This window comes from Somniosus microcephalus, chromosome 12 (assembly GCF_052327205.1).
Source record: "Somniosus microcephalus isolate GS21.2 chromosome 12, FLI_Smic_1.0, whole genome shotgun sequence".
Taxonomy (NCBI): domain Eukaryota; kingdom Metazoa; phylum Chordata; class Chondrichthyes; order Squaliformes; family Somniosidae; genus Somniosus; species Somniosus microcephalus.
In genome coordinates, this window is record NC_140998.1 from 10,089,802 (window position 1) to 10,115,632 (window position 25,831).

Genomic DNA, 25,831 nt, shown 5'->3' on the forward strand with positions numbered 1-25,831 from the left:
GCTAATTGAGCACAGACCAGGTATCGAGTCAAACATTACCCAGCAAGTCATTGAGAAAGTGCCTACTTTATTTTTTTTAATAGGTGAGAATAATTTAAAGTCAGTAAGTAATCTTATTTCCGAATTCACACAACTGTTCAACATCTTTCCATTTCTAGTTCTGCATTCCAACTCATGGGTACTCATCCTTTGGTCTCCCTGATGAGATTACTGACTTGTGATCACTGCCGGGTATGAATTTTTCTCCATGTGACTTGGTTGAGGTGGTTCTGTTGAAGTCGCGAGCAGCCGAACTAAACATCAAAGTTTGGAGCATTGTCGGAGCTGCCTCTGTTGTGATCCAGCTGCAAAGCCTGAGGCCATCCTCTTCTGTGTTGTGGTTTTCCCAGCGCAGAGGAAAACGAAATGTCTCATTTCAACTGTGATGAAATAGTCAGCTCCAATTCATTCTTCCTCCGGACCCTGCAACTCCTTACCTCCGTGTGTTTTCTTCAGCCTGCAATTTAAAGGTTTCGGCCGTGGCTCAGTGGGTCTCACTCTCTCGCCTCGGGAGTCAGAAGGTTGTGGCTTCAAGTCCCACTCCAGAGACTTGAGTGTGTGATCCAGGCCGACACTCCCAGTGCAGTGCTGAGGGAGTGCTGCACTGTCGGAGGTGCCGTCTTTTGGATGAGACGTTAAACCGAGGCCCCGTCTGCCCCCTCGGGTGGATGTAAAAGATCCCATGGCATTATTTTGAAGAAGAGCAGGGGAGTCCTAGTGTTCCTGGGCAATATTTATCCCTCAACCAACATCACTAAAACAGATGATTTGGTCATTATCACATTGCTGTTGTGGGATCTTGCTGTGCGCAAATTGGCTGTGGCATTTCCTACATTACAACTGCGACTGCACTTCAAAAGTACTTCATTGGCTGTAAAACGCTTTGAGACCTCTGGAGGTCGTGAAAGGCGCTATAGAAATGCAAGTCTGTTCGTTCTTTTTGAAACTTTGGTGTCACCGGACTCCGACTTCCATACTGTTGAGGTTTACTCACCAGGTTGCGGGCAATGTTCCCTTCAAGCTGCGCAGCGCTCTGGAGCTCCTGCGCAGCCTGCTCACCTGCTTTTAAATGGGAAAAAACGCGCATGCGTGATTATTTTGAATGGGTCGCACAGCCCCTTAAAGGGGCCGCGCAACCAAAAAAAAATTTAAAGGGCACATTGGTCACGGGGAGCTGAAACGCTTCGAATTTGGTTGCGAGGAGTGTACAGAGGTCAGTGGCGTGACCTTAACGGGGGCAGTGCTGCAGACTCGGTTACTGAGCATGTGATAGTGCAAGCAGCTGGTGCCTACGTGCATCTGACCAGTGTTTCCTCTGGAAAGCGAAGCTCCCAGCTGGGCTGCTGTAATGAAGATTGTTATGGATTTTTCCAACCCCCCCACCAATTCCCCTGTCCTCCCTCTCTCTTTTCCCCCCCCCCCCCCCCACCAGCTTGGCAAAAATAATGTCAGGTTGAATCGGGTGACAAAAGACCAGCTTAATTATATCGCGGGAGAAAGTTGTGCGCTGACAGCTCCCATTACTGCAGCTGAACGGCTGGATGGAAGTGCGGATGAAAGGAGGAGGCAGGGGGGATTCCTGCTGATCCCAGCGCCTTGCAGAGTGCACGACATTCCCACTTAAGTGGTTAAAGATTACTTCCATTTCTGCTGTACCATTTTTTGTGTGCATGCAGCAGGGGGGCTGGTGGCGTTGGGGGATTGAGAAGACAGTCTCTGGTTTCATGCTCGCCTGGTTTCGATGGGACACATCTGGAGTAGCAGCTTCTGTGCCAGTTGTGTGGACTTGCTTCCTGGGGGTAAACCCGCTCCCTTTTTTCTGCTTCTGTTTTTAACCCCCTCGTGAAATGCTCACCGACAGCCATTCCCGCACCAAGGAAGGAACATAGGAACTGGAGGAGGCCATTCGGCCCCTTGAGCTCGTTCTGCCATTCAATCAGATCATGGCTGATCTGTAACTCAACTCCATCTATACCCTTACCTAACGGAAACCTAGCAATCTCGGAGGGTTGAAATGCGGGTCCTGAGCAGCCCCACGGTGACTAAAGTCATTGCCTGAAGCGGTACTGAGCCAGGCAGACGAGGGGGGGTCCCAGGTTTGATCCCCCGGCCCATGCTGTTAACTGACCTCAGCCAAGCAACCGTTGAGATGCTTTGCATATCCTCAGTACCCTTGCACGAGGGAGGAGAGAACAAAAGAAGAACGAGATTATAGTGCCTAATCATATCTCTAAATATCATATAATTATAGATTAATGCAGCGCATGAGGCCATTCGGCCCATCGTACCTGTGCCGGCTCTCCACTTAGTCCCACTCCCCCCTGCTCTTTCCCCATAGCCCAGCAGATCTTTCCTTTTCAAGTATTTATCCAATTCCCTTTTGAAAGTTACTGTTGAATCTGCTTCCACCGCCCTTTCAGGCCAAGTGTATCTCTCAGCGCTTCGCGTGCGATGAATTGCAACCACCACCGCATAGGAAAACATGGCGACCATTTTGCGCACAGCTAGATCCCATAAGCTGCACATTTAAGCTCCTGGTCGAAGGTGCACATGTACGATTGCTGAGTGGTGACAGTTTCCCGACTCGGCTGTGATGCCCACCAGGATCGAATATCCAGCTGACACGCATTGTCTAGGTTCATAGTGACGAATAGCCACTTGGGTTAGGCCACGGAACTGTGCACCTGCGAGAACTCAAACCTTCGGAAAGGTAAGAAAGACTTACATTTCTATCGCGCCTTTCACGACCTCAGGACGTCTCAAAGTGATATTCAGCCAATGAAGTACTTTTTAATTGTAATGTAATTGTAATGTAGGAAACGCGGCAGCCAATTTGCACACAGCAAGCTTCCACAAACAGCAATGTGATAATGACTTGATGATCTGTTTTTGTGATGTTGATTGAGGGATAAATATTGGCCCAGGACACTGGGGAGAACTCCCCTGCTCTTCTTTGAAATAGTGCCATGGGAACTTTTACGTCCACCTGAGAGAGCAGACGGGGCCTCGGTTTAAGGTCTCATCCGAAAGACGGCACCTCCGACAGTGCAGCGCTCCCTCAGTACAGCACTGGAGTGTCAGCCTAGATTTTCGTGCTCAAGTCTCTGGAGTGGGACTTGAACCCACAACCTTTGAGGTGAATGTGCCACCCACTGAGCCACGGCTGACACTAGGGAAGGGGAGGAGAAAATTGCAGGAGGCCCTCCGGTGAGACCTGTACTTAGCTGCAGTGCGTGGCCGCTGGTATAGAGGGTGGATTGTGTTGTATCTGCTCAGTGTAATGCCACTGATTTGAGTCTCCATTAGGCTGTTAATGAGTCGTGACTGTCTGCCTGTGACCAGCAGAGCCTTATTTTCCCCACAGGGGAGCCGACTGTTTCTTCTGCAACTGTGGGTGTCAGCGGGGGGTGTACTATTGCGATTCTGTGCCATGCCAACACCAGCTGGCTATTAGAGTTTGTAAATGACCCTACAATTGCCATCTCCCACAGATCTGCATCAGCTCTAACTGTTGAGTAGGGACAGAAAGACCATCAGACCCAAGTGACCTGGCCCTTTCCGGCTGCTCTCAACCTCACCTACCCACTAGATCCCTCTAATCCCGTGTCTCTCAGTTTTTCTCCCCAGTTTTGTCCCTTCCTCTCTCCTGTGCAACAACTTGCATTTATATAGCGCCTTTAATGTAGTGAAACGTCCCAAGGAGCTTCATAGGAGTGTTATCAGACAAAATTTGACACTGAGGCACATCGGGAATATTAGGACAGGTGATAAAAGATTTGGTCCAAGAGGTTTTTAAGGGACATCTTAAAGGAGGAAAGAGAGGTGAGGAGGCAGAGGTGTTTAGTGAGGGGAACCCCGAGCTTAGGGCCCAGGCAGCTCAAGGCACAGCCGCTGATGGAGCGATGGAAATGGGGGGTGAGCAAGAGGCCAGAGATCCCAGAGGGTTGTAGGGCTGGAGAAAATTACAGAGATCGGTAGAGGTGGCGACATGAAGGGATTTAAACACAAGGGGAGAAAATTTGGTCGTGCCCCCAACTTCGCCCTGAAAAGGTTAGCGCCCCCCGTGCCGTAAATTGAGTGGAAGCGCCCCAAGCAGGAGGCAGGGCGCAACTGGAAGCGCTCCCCCTCCTTCCTGGGGCGCTACCATTCAATATCGCAGCGCTACGTGCAACAGCGCCACCCGCGTCGGCACGCAGCGCCGTGGTTCTGCAGGCTTCCCTCCCCCTGATTAAAGGGGAGGGCCCTAGCGCAGCGCGCATCGGGGCCCTGCTGGACCACCGGGGAGTGGGGTGCCGGGAAAAGAGCCTGGCTCTCAAGAGGAGTGCCGGGCTGACCGATCGCAGCCAGCACCCTGCAGGAGGAGCCAAAAGGGGGCAGGCGCTGGCGGGCGGCCCATCAAAAAAATGGCCGCCCAGCACCTGCCCTTTAATTACCGCGGCCGCAAAAACAGCACCCTGACCCTGTCGGACATGGCGTCTGGTGGTAGGGCCGGGGACGCAGCCAAAGTTTGCGGCTGGGGCGCTGCGCACGGCGATGACGTCATTGCCGGAGGCGCAGTGCCGCGGGGCGCTACCGGCTACAACCGCCGCTATCCTCCCGCTGAATTTCGCAGGAGGCGTTAGTGGCGCTGCGCCTAGGTGCTCGGGGCTTTGCGCCCCCCCCCCGGGCACTAATGGGAGGCGCAAAGCAACCCAGTTTTTCTCCCAAGGAGTCGATTCTTTGCTAGGAAGCGGTGTTGTGGCACCGGCTGCCCTCTTACGGGAGGCTTGATGCTGAATTTTAGCAGGTTATTTGGTCGCATGGGGCATCGCGGTTGAGCCTGATCCTATTCTCATGCACTGCACGCTTTCAGTGGGAGTTTACTGTCCTCGTGCAGTTTGCTGCGTAGTGATCAGGAGCAGGAATTTTTTCTCTTCCCCTCGTTATCTTGGGGGCGCTGAGACTAATTGTAGCAGCTTTGCCACCAACCTCCCTGGCTTGGCTTGATCTATTGACTGTACTAGCTGACGGACCTATCGGGAGAAGTGCAGAACCTCATCTAATTATCTCTTGACCCCGTTTATACTGTTCGCTTCATTGTCCTTTCCTGGTAATTTATTCCAAAACTGTATTATCCTTTGGGTGACTTCTGCCTTGCTCCTAACCTCTTGATTTTTAACTTGTGCCCCAGTATTTGATCCCTTCAGTACATAGAAACATAGAAGATAGGAGCAGGAGTAGGCCATTCGGCCCCTCGAGCCTGCTCCGCCATTTAATGAGATCATGGCTGATCATCCAAATTCAGTACCCTGTCCCTGCTTTCTCCCCATATCCCTTGATCCCTTTAGCCTTAAGAAATATATCTAACTCCTTCTTGAATATATTTAATGAACTGGCCTCAACTGCCCTCTGTGGTAGAGAATTCCACAGGTTCACCACTCTCTGGGTGAAGAAATCCCTCCACATCTCTGTCCTAAATGGCTTACCCCTTATCCTCAGACTGTGACCCCTGGTTCTGGACTCCCCGGCCATCGGGAACATCCTTCCTGCATCTAGTCTGTCCAGTCCTGTTAGAATTTTATAAGTTTCAATGAGATCCCCTCTCATTCTTCTAAACTCCAGTGAATATAAGCCCAATCGACCCAATCTCTCCTCATACGTCATTCCTGCCATCCCAGGTATCAGCCTGGTGAATCTTCGCTGCACTCCCTCCATGGCAAGAACATCCTTCCTCCGATAAGGCGACCAAAACTGCACACAATACTCAAGATGCGGTCTCACCAAGGCCCTGTACAACTGCAGCAAGACATCCTTGTTCCTGTACTCAAACCCCCTCGCTATGAAGGCCAACATACCATTTGCCTTCTTAACCGCCTGCTGCACCTGCATGCTTACCTTCAGCGACTGGTGCACAAGGACACCCAGGTCTCTTTGCACTTCCCCTTCTCCCAATCTATTGCTGTTCAGATAATAATCTGCCTTCCTGTTTTTGCCACCAAAGTATGATTCCTGTTCTCTATTGTGGTATTACAGGCTGATAACCCTGAGCGCTCCGTATGTTGCAATTACACATTCATGATTCCTCTATCACTGAACACTTTATATCGGTTTCGTCCTGCGCTGATCAACAGTTCTCCTCAGACATGCGCCTGGCCAGTGAAGTTGTGCTGTATGTGGTACTCTGGCATGGTAGTTAAAAGCTGCCTGTTCAGAGAATAGATTACAGGAAACTTTTTTTTATCCGGCACGGACGGGACCGATGTGGTGCCGGTTCATCAAAAATTCTGGATAACCGAAGGCTATAGTAAAAGATAGGGAGAACTGACAGCTCCGTATAAAGCAGCAAACCCTACTGTGGAACAATGGCCTCAAGTTTCAAGCGTCTCTGTAGCTTAGCAACAGCTGCAGCCACACCCTTGCACAGCACAGATGGAAGAAGGCAAAAAAATATGAAGTAAAACCTACTCCTGAATTTTGCCGGTTAACCGAGATTTCCGGTTATTTAGGTGCCGGTAAATCAAAAGTTTCCTGTATAATGGGCAATATACAGACTGGCTGAAACACACGCAGGCTTGTGGTAACGCCAGAAGAATCTTTGTTTGATTTGCTGCTCCGATTTTTCTCCCCTCCTCACGGTGCTGACTCTGGCTCCACAGGCTCCCAGCAGCAGGCTCATTGCTGGCCTGGTAATGGGGTGGGGGGAGGGGGGCGGAATCACAGCCCAAACCTCTCCTGAGGTCTACACACGGTGGGGAGATGGCGAATAGTGATCGCAAGTGGGAATGCTGACGGACTTTTACCTCTCCCTAGCTCAGGGTCAGCTCAGCTGAGATCAGCTCTCTCCGTGAAGTATCTGCCAGGAAAGAAAGAAAGAAAGTAATTCGCCCTTCACGACCCCAGAACGTCCCAAAGCACTTTACAGCCAATGAAGTACTTTTTTTGAAGTGTAGTCACTGTTGTAATGTAGGAAACGCGGCAGCCAATTTGCGCACAGCAAGCTCCCACAAACAGCAATGTGATAATGACCAGGTGCTCGAGTCTCTGGAATGGAGTTTGAACCCACAACCTTCTGACTCGGGTGAGCGTGCTACACACCAGGCAGTGCATTAACCCACTGAGCTATCTGGGCAACTACACGTTCTATTTGTGTTCGTTTATACCTTTTGAATCATTCATATATCTTCTAACTCAATATCTGTAACAGTTTCTTTGACCAGGGGTGAAAGTGTAGCTTGTTAAGGCACGCTGACCCTTTCTCCTATAACCACAGAACCTGCCTGGACATTGTGTAATCTGCACACATCAGATCTGGACTCACCAGTCCACTATAAGCAGATCATCTATTGCCTGAAATGAGAGGGCTGTCCTGTGTGGAAAGATTGAGTAGATTGGGCCATTACTCTCTGGAGTTTAGAAGAATGAGAGGTGATCTCATTGAAACATAAGATTCTGAGAGGGATTGACAGGGTAGATGCTGAGAGGTTGTTTCCCCTGGCTGGAGAGTCTAGAACCAGGGGTCACAGTCTCAGGATAAGGGGTTGGCCATTTGACTGAGATGAGGAAGAATGTCTTCACTCAGAGGGTGGTGAATCTTTGGAATTCTCTGCCCCAGAGGGCTGTGGATGCTGAGTCGTTGAGTATATATATATATATACACAAGGCTGAGATCGACAGATTTTTGGACTCTAGGGGAATCGAGGGATATGGAGATCGGGCGGGAAGGTGGAGTTGAGGTCGATGATCAGCCGTGATCTTATTGAATGGCGGAGCTGGCTCGAGGGGCCGTATGGCCGACTCCTGCTCCTAATTCTTATGTTCTTGTACTGCACCGCAAACTCGCAACTTAAACAGGGAGCCACTAACAGCCGCACCGACACTGCCACAGCCCCAGAGTATACACAGCTAGTTGTACCTTTTCCCCACGGATTCAGTGCTAACACCGTTCACTTCAGTAAGTGAACCCTCATTAATAGGGACACCATGAGAACCAGACGGCACCAGTGTTACAAGGGGGCTTTCAGAAACAGATCATTAAAACCACATCCGTCCTGAGCTCTCCAGAACCCTGTAAACTTTGCAGTTATAGGAAGGTTAAAAGTAGGTTTTCCTTACTTAAAAAAAAGTTCGACCAGGAGAAATTAAACAATTCTGAGGGATATTGTACAAGGTGCGAAACACAAAGACAGAAACCGCTGGAATTGCACAGCAGGTCCGTCAGCATCTGTAACGAGAAACGGCAGATTGATGGGTCAGGTAATTTTGTTTCAGATTTCCAGCATTTTTTTCCTTTTTATTTGTACAAGGTGCTGCCGGACTGATTTATTTAATGATGCAAAATAAATCAGCAGTGAATGCACATAGAGCCCTGATTGTTGAAGAACCTCTAGAGAGAGAACCCAGGCTGCAGATGGGATAGAACTCAAGCGGGGAACAGGCTATAGGTGCAAAGAGGATTCATGCTGGGATATTAACAATTAGATACCCAATTGTAGACGTCTGCATGTAGATACCCAATTGGAGACGTCTGCATGTAGCTACCCAATTGGAGATGTCTGCGTGTAGATACCCAATTGGAGACGTCTGCATGTAGCTACCCAATTGGAGACGTCTGCGTGTAGATACCCAATTGGAGACGTCTGCGTGTAGCTACCCAATTGGAGACGTCTGCGTGTAGATACCCAATTGGAGACGTCTGCGTGTAGATACCCAATTGGAGACGTCTGCGTGTAGATACCCAATTGGAGACGTCTGCGTGTAGATATCCAATTGGAGACGTCTGCGTGTAGATACCCAATTGGAGACGTCTGCGTGTAGATATCCAATTGGAGACGTCTGCGTGTAGATACCCAATTGGAGACGTCTGCGTGTAGATACCCAATTGGAGACGTCTGCGTGTAGATACCCAATTGGAGATGTCTGCGTGCAGATACCCAATTGGAGACGTCTGCGTGTAGATACCCAATTGGAGACGTCTGCGTGCAGATACCCAATTGGAGACGTCTGCGTGCAGATACCCAATTGGAGACGTCTGCGTGTAGATATCCAATTGGAGACGTCTGCGTGTAGCTATCCAATTGGAGACGTCTGCGTGTAGATATCCAATTGGAGACGTCTGCGTGTAGATATCCAATTGGAGACGTCTGCGTGTAGATATCCAATTGGAGACGTCTGCGTGTAGATACCCAATTGGAGACGTCTGCGTGTAGATATCCAATTGGAGACGTCTGCGTGTAGATACCCAATTGGAGACGTCTGCGTGTAGCTATCCAATTGGAGACATCTGCTTGTAGATATCCAATTGGAGACATCTGCGTGTAGCTATCCAATTGGAGACGTCTGCGTGTAGCTATCCAATTGGAGACGTCTGCGTGTAGCTACCCAATTGGAGACGTCTGCGTGTAGCTATCCAATTGGAGACGTCTGCGTGTAGCTATCCAATTGGAGACGTCTGCGTGTAGCTTTCCAGTTGGAGACGTTTGCGTGTAGATATCCAATTGGAGACGTCTGCGTGTAGATATCCAATTGGAGACGTCTGCGTGTAGATACCCAATTGGAGACGTCTGCGTGTAGATACCCAATTGGAGACGTCTGCGTGTAGATATCCAATTGGAGACGTCTGCGTGTAGATATCCAATTGGAGACGTCTGCGTGTAGATACCCAATTGGAGACGTCTGCGTGTAGATATCCAATTGGAGACGTCTGCGTGTAGCTATCCAATTGGAGACGTCTGCGTGTAGATACCCAATTGTAGACGTCTGCGTGTAGATACCCAGTTGTAGACGTCTGCGTGTAGATACCCAATTGTAGACGTCTGCGTGTAGCTACCCAATTGTAGACGTCTGCGTGTAGATACCCAATTGGAGACGTCTGCATGTAGCTACCCAATTGGAGACGTCTGCATGTAGCTACCCAATTGTAGACGTCTGCGTGTAGATATCCAATTGCAGACGTCTGCGTGTAGATACCCAATTGGAGACGTCTGCGTGTAGATACCCAATTGGAGACGTCTGCGTGTAGATATCCAATTGGAGACGTCTGCTTGTAGATATCCAATTGGAGACGTCTGCGTGTAGATACCCAATTGGAGACGTCTGCGTGTAGATATCCAATTGGAGACGTCTGCTTGTAGATATCCAATTGGAGACGTCTGCGTGTAGATACCCAATTGGAGACGTCTGCGTGTAGATACCCAATTGGAGACGTCTGCGTGTAGATATCCAATTGGAGACGTCTGCGTGTAGATACCCAATTGGAGACGTCTGCGTGTAGATATCCAATTGGAGACGTCTGCGTGTAGATACCCAATTGGAGACGTCTGCGTGTAGATATCCAATTGGAGACGTCTGCGTGTAGATACCCAATTGGAGACGTCTGCGTGTAGATATCCAATTGGAGACGTCTGCTTGTAGATATCCAATTGGAGACGTCTGCGTGTAGCTATCCAATTGGAGACGTCTGCGTGTAGATACCCAATTGGAGACGTCTGCGTGTAGATATCCAATTGGAGACGTCTGCATGTAGCTACCCAATTGGAGACGTCTGCGTGTAGATACCCAATTGGAGACGTCTGCGTGTAGATACCCAATTGGAGACGTCTGCGTGTAGATATCCAATTGGAGACGTCTGCGTGTAGATATCCAATTGGAGACGTCTGCGTGTAGATATCCAATTGGAGACGTCTGCGTGTAGATATCCAATTGGAGACGTCTGCGTGTAGATATCCAATTGGAGACGTCTGCGTGTAGATACCCAATTGGAGACGTCTGCGTGTAGATATCCAATTGGAGACGTCTGCGTGTAGATATCCAATTGGAGACGTCTGCGTGTAGATATCCAATTGGAGACGTCTGCGTGTAGATACCCAATTGGAGACGTCTGCGTGTAGATATCCAATTGGAGACGTCTGCGTGTAGATATCCAATTGGAGACGTCTGCGTGTAGATATCCAATTGGAGACGTCTGCGTGTAGATATCCAATTGGAGACGTCTGCGTGTAGATATCCAATTGGAGACGTCTGCGTGTAGATATCCAATTGGAGACGTCTGCGTGTAGATATCCAATTGGAGACGTCTGCGTGTAGATACCCAATTGGAGACGTCTGCGTGTAGATATCCAATTGGAGACGTCTGCGTGTAGATACCCAATTGGAGACGTCTGCGTGTAGATATCCAATTGGAGACGTCTGCGTGTAGATATCCAATTGGAGACGTCTGCGTGTAGATATCCAATTGGAGACGTCTGCGTGTAGATACCCAATTGGAGACGTCTGCGTGTAGATATCCAATTGGAGACGTCTGCGTGTAGATATCCAATTGGAGACGTCTGCGTGTAGATATCCAATTGGAGACGTCTGCGTGTAGATATCCAATTGGAGACGTCTGCGTGTAGATATCCAATTGGAGACGTCTGCTTGTCGATAGCCAATTGGAGACGTCTGCGTGTAGATATCCAATTGGAGACGTCTGCGTGTAGATACCCAATTGGAGACGTCTGCTTGTAGATACCCAATTGGAGACGTCTGCTTGTAGATACCCAATTGGAGACGTCTGCATGTAGATACCCAATTGGAGACGTCTGCTTGTAGATACCCAATTGGAGACGTCTGCGTGTAGATACCCAATTGTAGACGTCTGCGTGTAGATACCCAATTGGAGACGTCTGCGTGTAGCTACCCAATTGGAGACGTCTGCATGTCGCTACCCAATTGAAGACGTCTGCGTGTAGATATCCAATTGGAGACGTTTGCATGTAGATAGCCAATTGGAGACGTCTGCTTGTAGATACCCAATTGGAGACGTCTGCTTGTAGATACCCAATTGGAGACGTCTGCGTGTAGATACCCAATTGGAGACGTCTGCGTGTAGATAACCAATTGGAGACGTCTGCGTGTAGATACCCAATTGGAGACGTCTGCGTGTAGCTTTCCAGTTGGAGACGTCTGCGTGTAGATACCCAATTGGAGACGTTTGCATGTAGATAGCCAATTGGAGACGTCTGCTTGTAGATACCCAATTGGAGACGTCTGCTTGTAGATACCCAATTGGAGACGTCTGCTTGTAGATACCCAATTGGAGACGTCTGCTTGTAGATACCCAATTGGAGACGTCTGCTTGTAGATACCCAATTGGAGACGTCTGCATGTAGATACCCAATTGGAGACGTCTGCGTGTAGATAACCAATTGGAGACGTCTGCGTGTAGATACCCAATTGGAGACGTCTGTGTGTGAAGTGATGAAACGGCTGACCTTTCATTGCTTCAGTTTTGAGTTATCCCCTAGAGCCCCCCTATATATTGAAGGCTGCTTCCAGTAGAAATGTTTGTGCAGTTTGCTCTCATTCTGTGAGCTGGGCAGTCTACCCACGCTGCTCGTGTTCCGTACAGATCACTGATCCTAAAGCTGAATTGTGCGTTCAGGCCGCCTGTGCCACTGGCACGAATCGTTAACGCTCGTCACCGTTAGCAACGCTGCTTCTGGGACAGCGGGCGAACCCCGTTTCCTGAGCTAGTTCTCCACCCCGCTGGCTGCAGTGGCATCAGCTGATGGACTGCGATGCTGCTGAAGTTGGGGTCTCTGATCTACGGCAGTCCTGGAACACTGAGCTTGTACCAGTTGTTTGACAGTGATTCAGATAACCAGGTGATGGAAAGCACGGAGTGGAAGAGGTTAGATGATTGAAATTGGGAGAATTGGTTTGTATGGGGAGGAGGTTGCAGACTGTGCTCACACCAAGTCCAGTTGACCCATTACCCCTGTGCTCACTGACCTGCACTGGCTCCCGGTTTGGCAATGCACTGATTTTAAAATTATCCTTGTTTTGAAAGCCATTCGTGGCCTCACCCCTCCCTATCTCTGTAACCTCCTCCAGCCCTACAACCCTCCAAGATCTCTGAGCTCCTCCAATTCCGGCCTCTTGCAGATCCCCGATTTTCATCGCTCCAGCATTGGCGGCCGTGCCTTCAGCTGCCTCGACCCTCTCTGGAATTCCCTCCGCCTCTCTACCTCTCTCTGCTCCTTTAAGCCGCTCCTTAAAACCTACCTCAGCTGTCCTTATGTGGCTCGGTGTCAAAGTTTGTTTGATAACACCCCTGCAAAACGCCGTGGGAAGTTTTACTACGTTAAAGGCACTATATAAATGCAGGTTGTTGTTGTGCTGGTAGGTGGGACTCTCACTAGACTGTTTGGAATAGGCTTGCTGTAGGTAATTTCCCCATTTACTGGCGCTCCCCCCCCAATCCCCCCATTTACTGATGCCCTTCCCTCCTCCATCCATTACCCCATTACCTTGCGCTCTCCCCAATTCCCCCATTACCTTGCGCTCTCCCCAATTCCCCCATTACCTTGCGCTCTCCCCATTACCTTGCCCTCCCCCCATTGCCGTGCGCTCTCCCCCTTTCCCCCATTTACTGGTGCCCTCCCCCAGCTGGTGTTCTTGTATTTCATGCTCATTATTTTTTCCTGTTTGAATTTTTCGGGTCTGGACGTTTGAAAAGGGCTGTTCTTTGCACTGATTGCCTCATTGATGAATCAGTCAGAGCTCCGAGAACCGTTGGCATCAGCAGCTGGCGATTTGTGGGAATTCATGGGAATGGGAACTGCAACTCTATATGGTGGCCCTGTGGGTCCACGGTACTCATCTAATCCAAATTACTCCCGGTTAAGCATATTCAAAGGAAGTGCCATTAAATCTGGTCAAAGGTGAAAATTGATTGCAATTAATATGTATTATTGTATAAACCAGGTCACTGGGGTGGGACCCAGTCTGGGACGGGTTACAGTGAAAAACCTAAGCTGTTTAATTTCAGCACCTGGGGACAGCTGTGTGACGGGAGCAGCACCGTCTTGTGACCTTCCTGTGCGAGCTGACCGTCATTCGGGAAGCTGCTGCCTCTGCTTACTAATTGTCGCATTAACCCTGGCCTGGATACTGGAACCCCACTCCCAAGAGATAGGAGAGGAGACACTTCATTGAATGGACTGGAAAACGCAAATAATTAGTGTGTTTTTCTTTTTAAAAAAAAAAAAGAAAATGTGCAAGGATTCTTTTTTTAAAGTGTAACTTTTTGGAGCTCTATGTACCAGCGTGGCCCTGAGCCAGGGGTCCGTGGTTTGCTGTGCTGGGACAGCAGATCTCGTGTCGTGGGTTCAAGTCCCACTCCAGAGGCTTGAGCACATAACCTGGGCTGACACTCCCAGTGCAGTACCGAGGGGGTGCCGCACTGTCGGAGGTGCCATCTTTCGTCTGCTCTCTCAGGTGGACGTAAAAGATCCCACGGCCACTATTCGAAGGAGAGCAGGGGGAGTTCTCCCCGGTGTCCTGGGGCCAATATTTATCCCTCAACCAACATCACTAAAAACAAATTATCTGGTCATTTATCTCATTGCTGTTGTGGGAGCTTGCTGTGCGCAAATTTGCTGCTACATTTCCTACATTACAACAGTAACTACACTTCAAAGGCAGTATTGGCTGTAAAGCGCTTTGGGACGTCCGGAGGTCGTGAAAGGCGCTATCGAAATGGAAGCCTTCTTTCTTTCTGATGCTACACCTCTGGGGTAGAGAGTGTGGTGAGGGGGTGCGAACCAGTCACGACTCCAGCTTCTGACTGCTATCCATTGACATCCCACCACCAGTCCCTGCTAGTGCGGGGGTGTGGATGTTAGGTGAGGATAGGATTACTGCGCAGTTAGGATAACTTGCACATTTGCATTGACCGTCACTCACTGTCCAGCCAAACACAGACTGGTCCGTTGGGTGAAGTGCTGGCCTGCTGCCTCAGCAAGTACCCCAGAAAAAGTCACTGCCTGCATGAGGGAATTGAAATAAGGTTCCTGGGGCCCATTTCAGACCCGGACTCCTAGATTTGTTTCGATGAGTTTGCGATGTGCAAGGGCTGACTAGTATTTCCTGCTCCTGAGACCACTTTAAAAAGGCCCCAAAATGTCGCAAGCGTTTGTTTTGGAAAGGAGTGGTCCTCCTGGCTCCAGAAAACCACTCGCCCACCCACTCCCGATCACCTTGCTCCTGCCCTCCTCCACCTTCTCGGACTGAGCTGTGGGCAGGAATTGGTCAGGCCCGGACAGGCGAGCTGTATTGGGGTTGGTGCATGTAGCGCACCTGAATTAGGATGGTGAGGCCTGAGGATGAATTTACTGCGGGATCGTGGTTTTCTGCTGCTGCGCGCCACCGGACTCGCACCCGGATTGTGATGGTTAGACCCCGCCCCGTGTATTTGTACATCCCCTGCCCCTGTGCGGGGCAGCAGACGGGGGCTGCGTGACATGACTGCGTCAGGGGAATTGCCATCAGTAATGTCTCTTAAATCCGCACACATGTAATAAAAGCCCTTGAGCATCTGTTCCATGTTACAAAGGGTGAGATTTAACATTCCAGCAAGTCTTTTTTAAATATATGCTGCTGCTGCTGTAGGTTGTTTGGTGGGAGGGAAGGGAAATCATAAGAGAGCAATCGTTTTTAAATGGATTACGGAATATTAGCACTAACATCCATCAAACTGAGGAATAAGCATCCGGGGAATAACTTGTAAATTGTCGAATTCACAATTCCTCTAAGGCTAGTAACTGGCTGAGTGATTGAGTCCACCGAAATAATTGTATCCAGCGGAAATTCAGCCATTTGTGAATTTAAGAGCAATTTGAATTTGCTGTAATGGCATGTCTAATCACGGCTTTACTCTGTTTGGCATCAATTATTCTCCCTCTCTCTCTTTCCCTTCTCCCCAGCCCGCTCCAATATTTCTGCCTCCTGCTTGGGGCGCTACCATTCAATTTTGGGCGCGGGGCCGCTAACTTTTTTGGGGCGCCAATTTTTCCCCCCAGTGATAGCAAAATACTGCAGATGCTGGAAATCCGAAATAACAACAGAAAATGCTGGAAAAACTCAGCAGGCCAGGCAACATCCGTGGAGAGAGAAACAGAGTTAACGTTTCAGGTCGAAACCCTTTGTCAAGACTAAAGAGGCACAGGGTCTGATAGATTAAGAGGCTGGGCTGGGAGAGAACCTGAAACGTCGACTCTAATTTCTCTCCACGGATGTTGCCTGGCCTGCTGAGTTTTTCCAGCATTTTCTGTTGTTATTTCCCCCCAGTGAGTTGTTGGCAGGTTATTCTCACACTTTGGTCTTCGCAGTTGGGCCCAATCCCGTCCGTACCCGATGCCTGCGTGCACGGGCGCTGTCCAGCAGGGGAGCTGCATTGCGATTGGGAGTGGGAACCCCGGCTATTGCTCTTTCACCCTCCCCCCCCCCGCCTCCGCACCCCCTCACCCCCTCCATTGGTAGGCTGGGGCACTGAGGCGAGTTGTAGTCCACCTCGACCTGCGACTCCGGCTGAGGTCAGCTGCCTGGGGTTGTTGCATTTGAATATTTTGTGTCAGATGGTCTGAAAACCAGATCAGAGCACAGAATTGAAGCAGGCCATTCGTCCCAACTGGTCCGTGCCGGTGTTTATGCTCCACACGAGCCTCCTCCCACCCTACTTCATATCACTCTATCAACATATCTTTCTATTCCTTTCTCCCTATCACGCCAAGAACCGATGTTGAGCTCTATGTCACCTTTAAAGTTTTAAGTTAAGTCGACGGTATCGGTATGAAGGATCCTTGTACGAAAATCAAGCTGTTCTGCCATTTAACATTCAGGGGATTCACGATCATGAGAGTCTCTCCACCCACCGCCCCCTCCCCGGCAATCTATTGAAATATTTATTTTACTTTACGCTGTTGTTGTCCCCCCCCTGCTGGCTCAAATGGAATCTACACTGTAATGCTATTGAAATACACAGACGAGACGGTTCCTGGTTCCTGCATGATCTGTCGGGGTACTGGTGGGAACAGCACCCCTGGGCCAAGGGTCCGGCTCCTAATCACTACCCTGTGCCAAGTCCTGCTGACTAACGGTGGCTCCTGGTTCTCCAACGCCTCCAGTTTTAAAATACTCATTCTCGTGTTTCAATCCTTTCATGGCCTCGCCCCTCGCTATCTCTGTAACCTCCAGTCCTACAATCGCCCCCCCACCCCAAACTCTCCTTTCATCAGACCCCTCTATGCTTCTGTGAAGCACCTTGGGTCAGTCTTCTCCATTCAAGGTGCTATATAAATGCAATTCATTGTTACCCTGTGACTCTGCTGTTTGTGTGGGCAGTGACTGAGAACGTGTACTGTGATGCCCATTGTGGGTGAACAGTGAGAACCGGACTCCGATATGAGTCTGCCTTCGAGAGAGGGCGAGGCAAGAAAATGGTGAAGAAACAGATGTAAGGATGAGTACTTGGGTGAATCACTGAGCAATTTATATAGTGCCCTTAACATCGAAAAACATCCGAAGGCGCTTCACAGAGGGCAGAAGAAACTGGGCACGGAGCCAAAGGAGATATTAGGACGGGTAAATGCAAGCTTGATCAAAGAGGTGGATTTTAAGAAGGGTCTTAAAGGAACAGAGGGGAGTGGCGATGCGGAGAGGTTTAGGGAGTTTGTTCCAGGGAGTGGGAACTAAGTGGCCCAAGGCATAGCCGCAAGTGACGGAGGGAGAGGAAAGAAACGCACAAAAGGCCAGAGGAATGCAGAGTTTGAGGGTGATGTAGGGCTGGAGGAGGTTACAGAGATGCAGCGAGAGGTGCAGCCTTAGAACGATTGAAACACAAGGATGAGAATTTTAAATTTGAGGCGTTTAGGGGATCGGGAGTCAGTGAGGTCGAGTGTGATGGGCATGCAGGAGTTAGAGTGGGATAGCAACAGAAGAACTAGCACCTTGAGTAGAGGGGAGGGAAAAGAAACCTGATCCTCTGCTGTGGTTGCTGAATCGACACTCTTCAAAGCCCTTTGATTCTACACCAGAAAAACTAGGCTAGGGAGAGGGCTTTGAGGCCAGAATGTATAATGAGAAACTAAATGAAGGAAAATGACACGATGGAACATTGGGAAAGATAATTCAGTTGACACCTGTGCTTTAATATTTTCCCTCACAATAAATCTATCACTCCCCAGAGAGGAGTCTAATATAATGTAGCAGGCGCACGGCTTAGTGAAGCAAGATGATTGGGAGACAGTGATGGATAGGTAACTGTGAAAGGTCTGTGAAGGATTTCCTTCGAGATTGGTCAATCATTTTTCCACGGCTCTCTATAACTTCAATAGCATTTTCCTCCTTTTAAACTGGACCAATTAGTAACCTGGAAGGAAATAAGCTTTCCCAAGCTCAGTGCAAGCAGCGAGTGTTTAAAAGCTGATGTTCTGAGGAGCCGTCAGCACACACTGCAGAGCAGAGATAGCCGCGCTATTACTGCACTGAAAGCACACATCATGAAATGGCTTCCATTCAGTTGATGCTAAAAGGGAGCAGATTTATGGGCAGTACAGCTTTGCATTGGTGAGTATTGTGTAGGAGTCAATTACAAAGCTCACTCCTACACAGTAACCATCGCATTAGTCACCAGATTCTCCTCTCTTTCTCTGCCCCAGCCCGCTCGAGATAATGCTCCGTACACTAGTGGATTCCCAACTACCTTTAGATTTCGCCCAACTTTTTTTTTTATCCCCTCCTCCAGTTCTCTCCCCCCCCCCCCCTTCCCATCTTGGTGCTGTGCAGTTACACAGAGCGGGAACCCCCCCCCCCCCCCCCGCAAACATCACCCCTGCATCCACTCTTTGTGTGTGACCTTTGATATTGGATATCAGCAGATGTGACAACAACTTGCATTGATATAGTGCCTTTAATGTAGAAAACAGTTCAGAGGCGCAATCAGACAAAAGCTTGGTCAGAGGTGGCTTTTAAGGAGGGTCTCGGAAGAGAGGGAGGTGAAGTTGTGGAGAGGTTTGGGGTGGGTTCTAAGTAGCTGAAGGCGTGGCCGCCAATGGTTGGGCAGAGGAAGTGGGGGAGGGCGAGGCATTGGAGAACCAAGAGCCAATGTAGGTCAGCGATTACAGGAGAGCGATGGGCGAGATGGGATTTGGTGCGGGATAGGATTGGGAAGCAGCTTTTTGGATGAGCTGAAGTTTAGAGAGTGTGGGGGATGGGAGGCTGGTCAGGAGAGAATTGGAAAAATCAATCTGGAGGTTACAAAGGCATGGATGAGGATTTCAGCAGGAGATGTGCTGAGGCAGGAGTGAAGACGGGCGATGTGAGGCAAGTGGAAGTAGGCGATCTTGGTGATGAAAGGATATGGGATAGGAAACTCAGCTCGGGGTCAGATAGGAAAGAAAGAAAGACTTGCATTTCGATAGCGCCCTTCATCACCTCAGGACGTCCTAAAACACTTTTTAACCAAGTACTTTAGAAGTATAGTCACTGTTGTAATGTAATGCAGTCAAGACCATCTACGGCCCAAGCACCCAAGGCCCTACCCCGCTGCGGGCCAAGAACGGAGAGGTACTCATCAAGGACAGAGGCAGTCAGTGCCCGCTGGAAGGAGCACTTCGAAGATCTCCTTAACCGCGATTCTGTCTTCGACGTGAGTGTCTTCAACTCCGTCACACAGCATGCTACCCACCACCATCTCAGCACAACCCCAGCCCGACATGAGGTTGAAAAGGCAATCCGACAACTGAAGAACAACAAGGCCTCAGGAGCAGATGGAATCCCCGCCGAGGCACTGAAGCATGGCGGAGAAGCACTACTGGCGCGAATTCATGAACTCATTTCTCTTCTCTGGAAGGAGGAGAGCATGCCAGGGGATCTCAGAGACGCCATAATTGTGACCATCTTCAAGAAAGGTGACAAGTCCGATTGCGGTAATTACAAAGGAATTTCCCTGCTGTCTGCCACAAGGAAAGTCATCGCAGGAATCCTCCTCAATCGCCTTTTCCCAGTGGCCGAAGAGCTCCTCCCAGAGTCGCAATGCGGATTCCGCCCATTAAGGGGCACAATGGACATGATCGTCACTGCACGTCAATTACAAGAGAAATGCAGGGAACAGCACCAACCGCTGTACATGGCCTTCTTTGATCTCACAAAGGCCTTCGACACCGTCAACCATGAGGGATTATGGAGTGTCCTCCTCAAATTCGGCTGCCCTGAAAAGGTTGTCACCATCTTCCTCCTGCTTCACGACGACATGCAAGCCATGATCCTGACCAACGGTTCCACCACAGACCCAATTCACGTACGAACCGGGGTCAAGCAAGGCTATGTCACTGCACCAACGCTCTTCTCGATTTTCCTTGCTGCAATGCTCCATCTCACCCTCAGTAAGCTCCCCACTGGAGTGGAGCTGATTTACAGAACAAAAGGGATAATGTTCAACCTCCGTCTCCTCCAGTACAGATCCAAGGTCGTCCCATCCTCTCGTTGAATTACAGTATGCAGACGATGCTTGCGTCTGCGCTCACTTGGAGGTCGAACTCCAAACCATCGTCAACACCTTCACTGAAGCGTACGAGAGCATAGGCCTTACATTAAACATCCGTAAGACAAAGGTCCTCAACCAACCTGCCCCCGCCACACAGCACTGTCCCCCGATTATCAAAATCCAGGACAAGGCCTTGGACAACGTGGACCACTTTCCGTACCTCGGGAGCCTACTGTCAACAAGGGCAGACGTCGATGACGGAAGTCCAACACTGCCTTCAGTGTGCCAGTGCAGCCTTCGGTCGCCTGAGGAAGAGAGTGTTTGAAGACCAGGACCTCAAACCCGGCACTAAGCTCATGGTCTACAGAGCAGCAGTGATACCCGGCCTGCTGTATGCCTCAGAGACATGGACCATGTACAGCAGGCACCTCAAAGCACTGGAGAGGTACCACCAACGCTGCCTCCGCAAGATCCTGCAAATCCATTGGCAGGATAGGCGCACCAACGTCAGTGTTCTTGCTCAGGCCAACATCCCCAGCATCGAAGCTTCGACCGCGCTCAATCAGCTCCAATGGACGGGTCACATTATCCACATGCCCGATACGAGACTCCCAAAACAAGCGCCCTACTCGGAGCTCCGGCACGGCAAGAAAGCCCCAGGTGGGCAGAGGAAACGCTTCAAGGACACCCTCAAAGCCTCCTTGAAAAAGTGTAACATCCCCACCGACACCTGGGAATCCCTGGCCCAAGACCGCACAAAGTGGAGGAGAAGCATCCGGGAAGGCGCAGAACACCTCGAGTCTCTTCGCCGGGAGCAAGCGGAAGCCAAGCGCAGGCAGCGCAAGGAGTGCACGTCAACCCAAGCACCCCACCCACCCGCCCCTTCAACCACCGTCTGCCCCACCTATGACAGAGACTGTAGGTCCCGCATTGGACTCATCAGTCACCTGCAAACTCATTTTTAACGAGGGACTGCCTAAGAGAGCGAGAGAGAGAGGTAGGAAGCACGGCAGCCAATTTGCGCACAGCAAGCTCCCACAAACAGCAATGTGATAATGACCAGATAATCAGTTTTTAATTGAGGAATAAATATTGGCTACGACACCGGGGGTAACGCTCCTGCTCTTCTTTGAAATAGTGCCAGGGGATAGAAACATAGAAGATAGGAGGAGTAGGCCATTCGGCCCCTCAAGCCTGCTGTGCCATTCAATGCGATCATGGCTGATCATCCAAATTCAGTACCCTGTCCCTGCCTTCTCCCCATATCCCTTGATCCCTTTAGCCTCAAGAAATATATCTAACTCCTTGAATATATTTAATGAATTGGCCTCCACTGCCTTGTGTGATAGAGAATTCCACAGGTTCACCACTCTCTGGGTGAAGAAATTCCTCCTCATCTCTGTCCTAAATGGCTTACCCCTTATCCTTAGACTGTGACCCCTGGTTCTGGACTCCCTGGCCATCGGGAACATCCTTCCTGCATCTAGTCTGTCCAGTCCTGTTAGAATTTTATAAGTTTCAATGAGATCCCCTCTTATTCTTCTAAACTCCAGCAAGGCACAAGTCAGGAATGTGATGGAATACTCTCCACTTGCCTGGATGAGTGCAGCTCCAACAACACTCAAGAAGCTCGACACCATTCAGGATAAAGCAGCCCGCTTGATTGGCACTCCATCCACCACCTTCAACATTCACTCCCTCCACCACCGGCGCACTGTGGCTGCAGTGTGTACCATCTACAAGATGCACTGCAGCAACTCGCCAAAGCTCCTTCAACAGCACCTTCCAAACCCGCGACCTCTACCACTTAGAAGGACAAGGGCAGCAGACGCATGGGAACATCACCACCTACAAGTTCCCCTCCAAGCCACACACCATCCTGACTTGGACCTGTATCGCCGTTCCTTCACTGTCGCTGGGCCAAAATCCTGGAACTCCCTTCCTAACAGCACTGTGGGTGTACCTACACCATATGGACTGCAGCGGCTCAAGAAGGCGGCTCACCACCATCTTCTCGAGGGCAATTAGGGATGGGCACTAAATGCAGGCCTAGCCAGCAACGCCCACATCCCATCAATGAATTAAAAAAAAAAAAAAAATCGACCCCATCTCTCCTCATACCTCATTCCTGCCATCCCAGGTATCAGTTCAGATCTTTTACGTCCACCTGAGAGAGCAGATGAGGCCTCGGTTTAATGTCTCATCTAAAAGACGGCACCTCCGACAGTGCAGCGCTCCCTCAGTACTGACCCTCCAACAGTGCAGCGCTCCCTCAGTACTGACCCTCCGACAGTGCAGCGCTCCCTCAGCACTGACCCTCCGACAGTGCAGCGGTCCCTCAGTACTGACCCTCCGCCAGTGCAGCGCTCCCTCAGTACTGCCCCTCCGACAGTGCAGCGCTCCCTCAGTACTGACCCTCCAACAGTGCAGCGCTCCCTCAGTACTGCCCCTCCAACAGTGCAGCGCTCCCTCAGTACTGACCCTCCGACAGTGCAGCGCTCCCTCAGTACTGACCCTCCAACAGTGCGGCGCTCCCTCAGTACTGCCCCTCCGACAGTGCAGCGCTCCCTCAGTACTGCCCCTCCGACAGTGCAGCACTCCCTCAGTACGGCCCCTCCGACAGTGCGGCGCTCCCTCAGTACTGCCCCTCCGACAGTGCAGCCCTCCCTCAGTACTGCACTGGAGTGTCGGGCAGGATTTTGTGCTCAAGTCTCTGGAGTGGGTCTTTGATAGGAGTGCGAGGTTGTAAACAGTCTGGTTCAGCCTGAGACAGTGGTCCGGAAGATGAACGGAATCCGTGGCACTAGTAAGCAGTTTGTGGCAGGGGCCAGAGACACTGGCTTCGGTCTTCCCGATGTTTAACAGGTAGAAACTGCGGTTCATCCAAGACTTGACGTCGAGAAGCAGTCTGACGACACCGAGGCAGTGGAGGGCGGGGTAGCGCTGAGCGTCAGTGCACATGTGGGACCTGAAATCATGTCTTTGAATAATGTCGCCAAAGAGAGATATATGTAGATAAGAAAGAGAAGGGGACCAAGGATGAATCCTTGGGGGATTCTGAAAGCAATGGTGAAGGGCCAGGCAGAGAACCCGTTGCTGGAAGCGCTCCGGTTACAATTGGATAGGCACAGTCTTCCAGCCCTACAACCCGCCGAGATCGCTGCGTTCCTCCAATTCTGGCCCCTTGCGCATTCCTGATTTTAATTGTTCCACCATTGGCAGCCGTGCCTTTAGCTGCCTAGGATCTGGAATTCCCTCCCTAAACCTCTCCACCTCTCTCTGCTCCTTTTAAGATGCTCCCTAAAACCTACCTCTTTGACCAAGCTTTCAGTCACCTGTCCTAATATCTCCGTATGTGGCTCGGTGTCAAATTTTGTTTGATAATCGCTCCTGTGAAGCGCCTCGGGACGTTTTACTACGTTAAAGGCACTATATAAGTGCAAGTTGTTGTTGTAACAGCGGAACTAAGCCTGACAACAGAGGAGAGGTGTGCTGGAGGAGGATGGTGTGGTCGCGCATGTAAAAAGGCTGCAGAGGGACGGCGAAGAGGGAAAATGTCCCGGTCACAGTCACAGAGGACGTCATTTGTGACTTGGATTTGGGCCATTTCAGGGCTGTGGCGGGGCAGAAACCTGATTGAAGTGATTCAGCTATGGAGTTGCGGGAAAGACGTTCAAGGATTTTGGAGAGGAAAGGGATGTTGGAGATGGGGGCGGTAGTTTGCAAGGACAGAGGGGTCAGGGGTGGGTTTTTTCAGGAGTCTGGTGCTGACTGCTCTTTTGAAAGGGCAGGAAAGCAGTACCTGGGTGGGGAAGAGAGCCGCTTACAATGTCTGGATAGTGTCCTTGCCGACTGTCCAGCTCCAGGGTGACTGGATAGCGATCGGGATGGGAAATCGCCCAGGGAAGGTGCGGCCAATTGTCGCACCCCGATTGCTGCGATCAGTTAACTCAGCATAAACAGGGGAGTGGAGCAGGCAACTTCTGATTCACACGTCTTTGTATTGCGCTGGACGGAGAAATAGTGAGCAATATTTAACTCCAGGCAGTGTAAACCCACAGCACGCTTGGCTATGATTAAAATAATTTAATCCCAGGTTTTTGATAGACCTCCTCTCACTGACTAATGATTTCACTCGCAGCCTCAGTCACAGCTTCGGGCAGTTTTTCAAAAATGCAGGAAAGTTATTAATCTATTCTGCTGAATTGCAGATTAAAAAAAAAAAAGTTTTATGCAGCATTAGCTTAAAAGAAATTACACAGGCCCCAGCCCAGCCCCTCTGCCAAAGTGCCCATTCCTCGCGGTGAGTGTCAGCTGGCTGTTTGACCCTGGAAGGCATCGCAACCATGCTCGACCCTGTTCTCGTTCCAGTGTGCCTGCACGCGTGCACTTTTGCAGCAGGAATCACTGGATGAGGAACTGGAATCCTGGCTGTTGCCCTACCCTACTCCACTCCCCACCCCCTCCGTAACGGACAGGAGCTGAGGCCAACTGGACCCCCACTACAGGAGAATAAACTAGGCGAGGAACTTGGGATCCTCCTGATCTCTGCACTGTCTACCAACAGAAGCTACACGGAGACCACAGCAAGTGCCATGTGGCTTAGAAGCAATGCTCCCTGTAAGCGGCACTTTGTTCCTGTTTCCTTTAATGCGCGGCCCCTTAAAATTTCTGTGCATGCGCGGTGTTTACAGTGTAAAAGCCGGTCAGCGGCCTGCGCGGGACCTTTCAGATTACTGCGGGAACATTGGTTGGAAAGGCTTCAACTGCTGCCCCCTCAGACACTAGGAGGAGTGACGTGTGGAGCCTTACATTGTGGCGTTAGGAGGGATCGAGGAGCAAGTGGATTTCCTGCTGCTCTGGTTACCAAATGGTGCAAGAGCATCAGGATCTAAAAGACAAAAAGTAGGTCACCGTTTCAGCGGTGACTTATTTGAAACTTCTTTTTAAAAGGCATCTATAAAACGGTGCAGCCAAAAGTCGGCACGGGTTCGACAGGCCGAGCGGCCTCATTCTGTGCTGTAACGATTCTATGAAATTATTCTTCGTGCTACCCCATCAGTTAACAGCGACAGCCCTGCCAAGTTAAAGGAGTGACATCAGGGTGGTGGAGAGTCCCTATGGGAGGGGGGGTTTGCCTGGTACCCCGGGCTGCCGGGTGCTGCCGAATACAAAGACCCCGTCACTGACGGCACGCAGCCTGCAGCCGCCATTCTGGGTCTTATCGTGTCAGTCAAGGCTCAGTGGGTAGGGCCCTCGCCTGAATCAGGCGGCCGTGGGCTCGAGCCCCACTCCAGGGACTTGAGCACAAAATCTCGGCTGACACTCCAGCACTGAGGGAGTGCTGCCCTGTCAGAGCAGGCTGACCTCTCACCTGTGTAAAGGAAAGGAAGACTTGCATTTCTATAGCGCCTTTCACGACCTCAGGGTGTGCTAAAACACTTTGTAACCAAGTACTTTTTGAAGTGGAGTCACTGTTGTAATGTAGGAAACGCAGCAGCCAATTTGCGC

The 25,831-nt window shown here is 50.4% G+C and overlaps 1 protein-coding gene across 2 annotated transcripts in view; it reads left to right on the plus strand.

Annotated features, from left to right (window-relative positions):
- Positions 1-25,831, plus strand: part of brf1b (BRF1 general transcription factor IIIB subunit b) — a 465,668-nt gene that overhangs the window by 259,743 nt on the left and 180,094 nt on the right. The window lies entirely within an intron of this gene.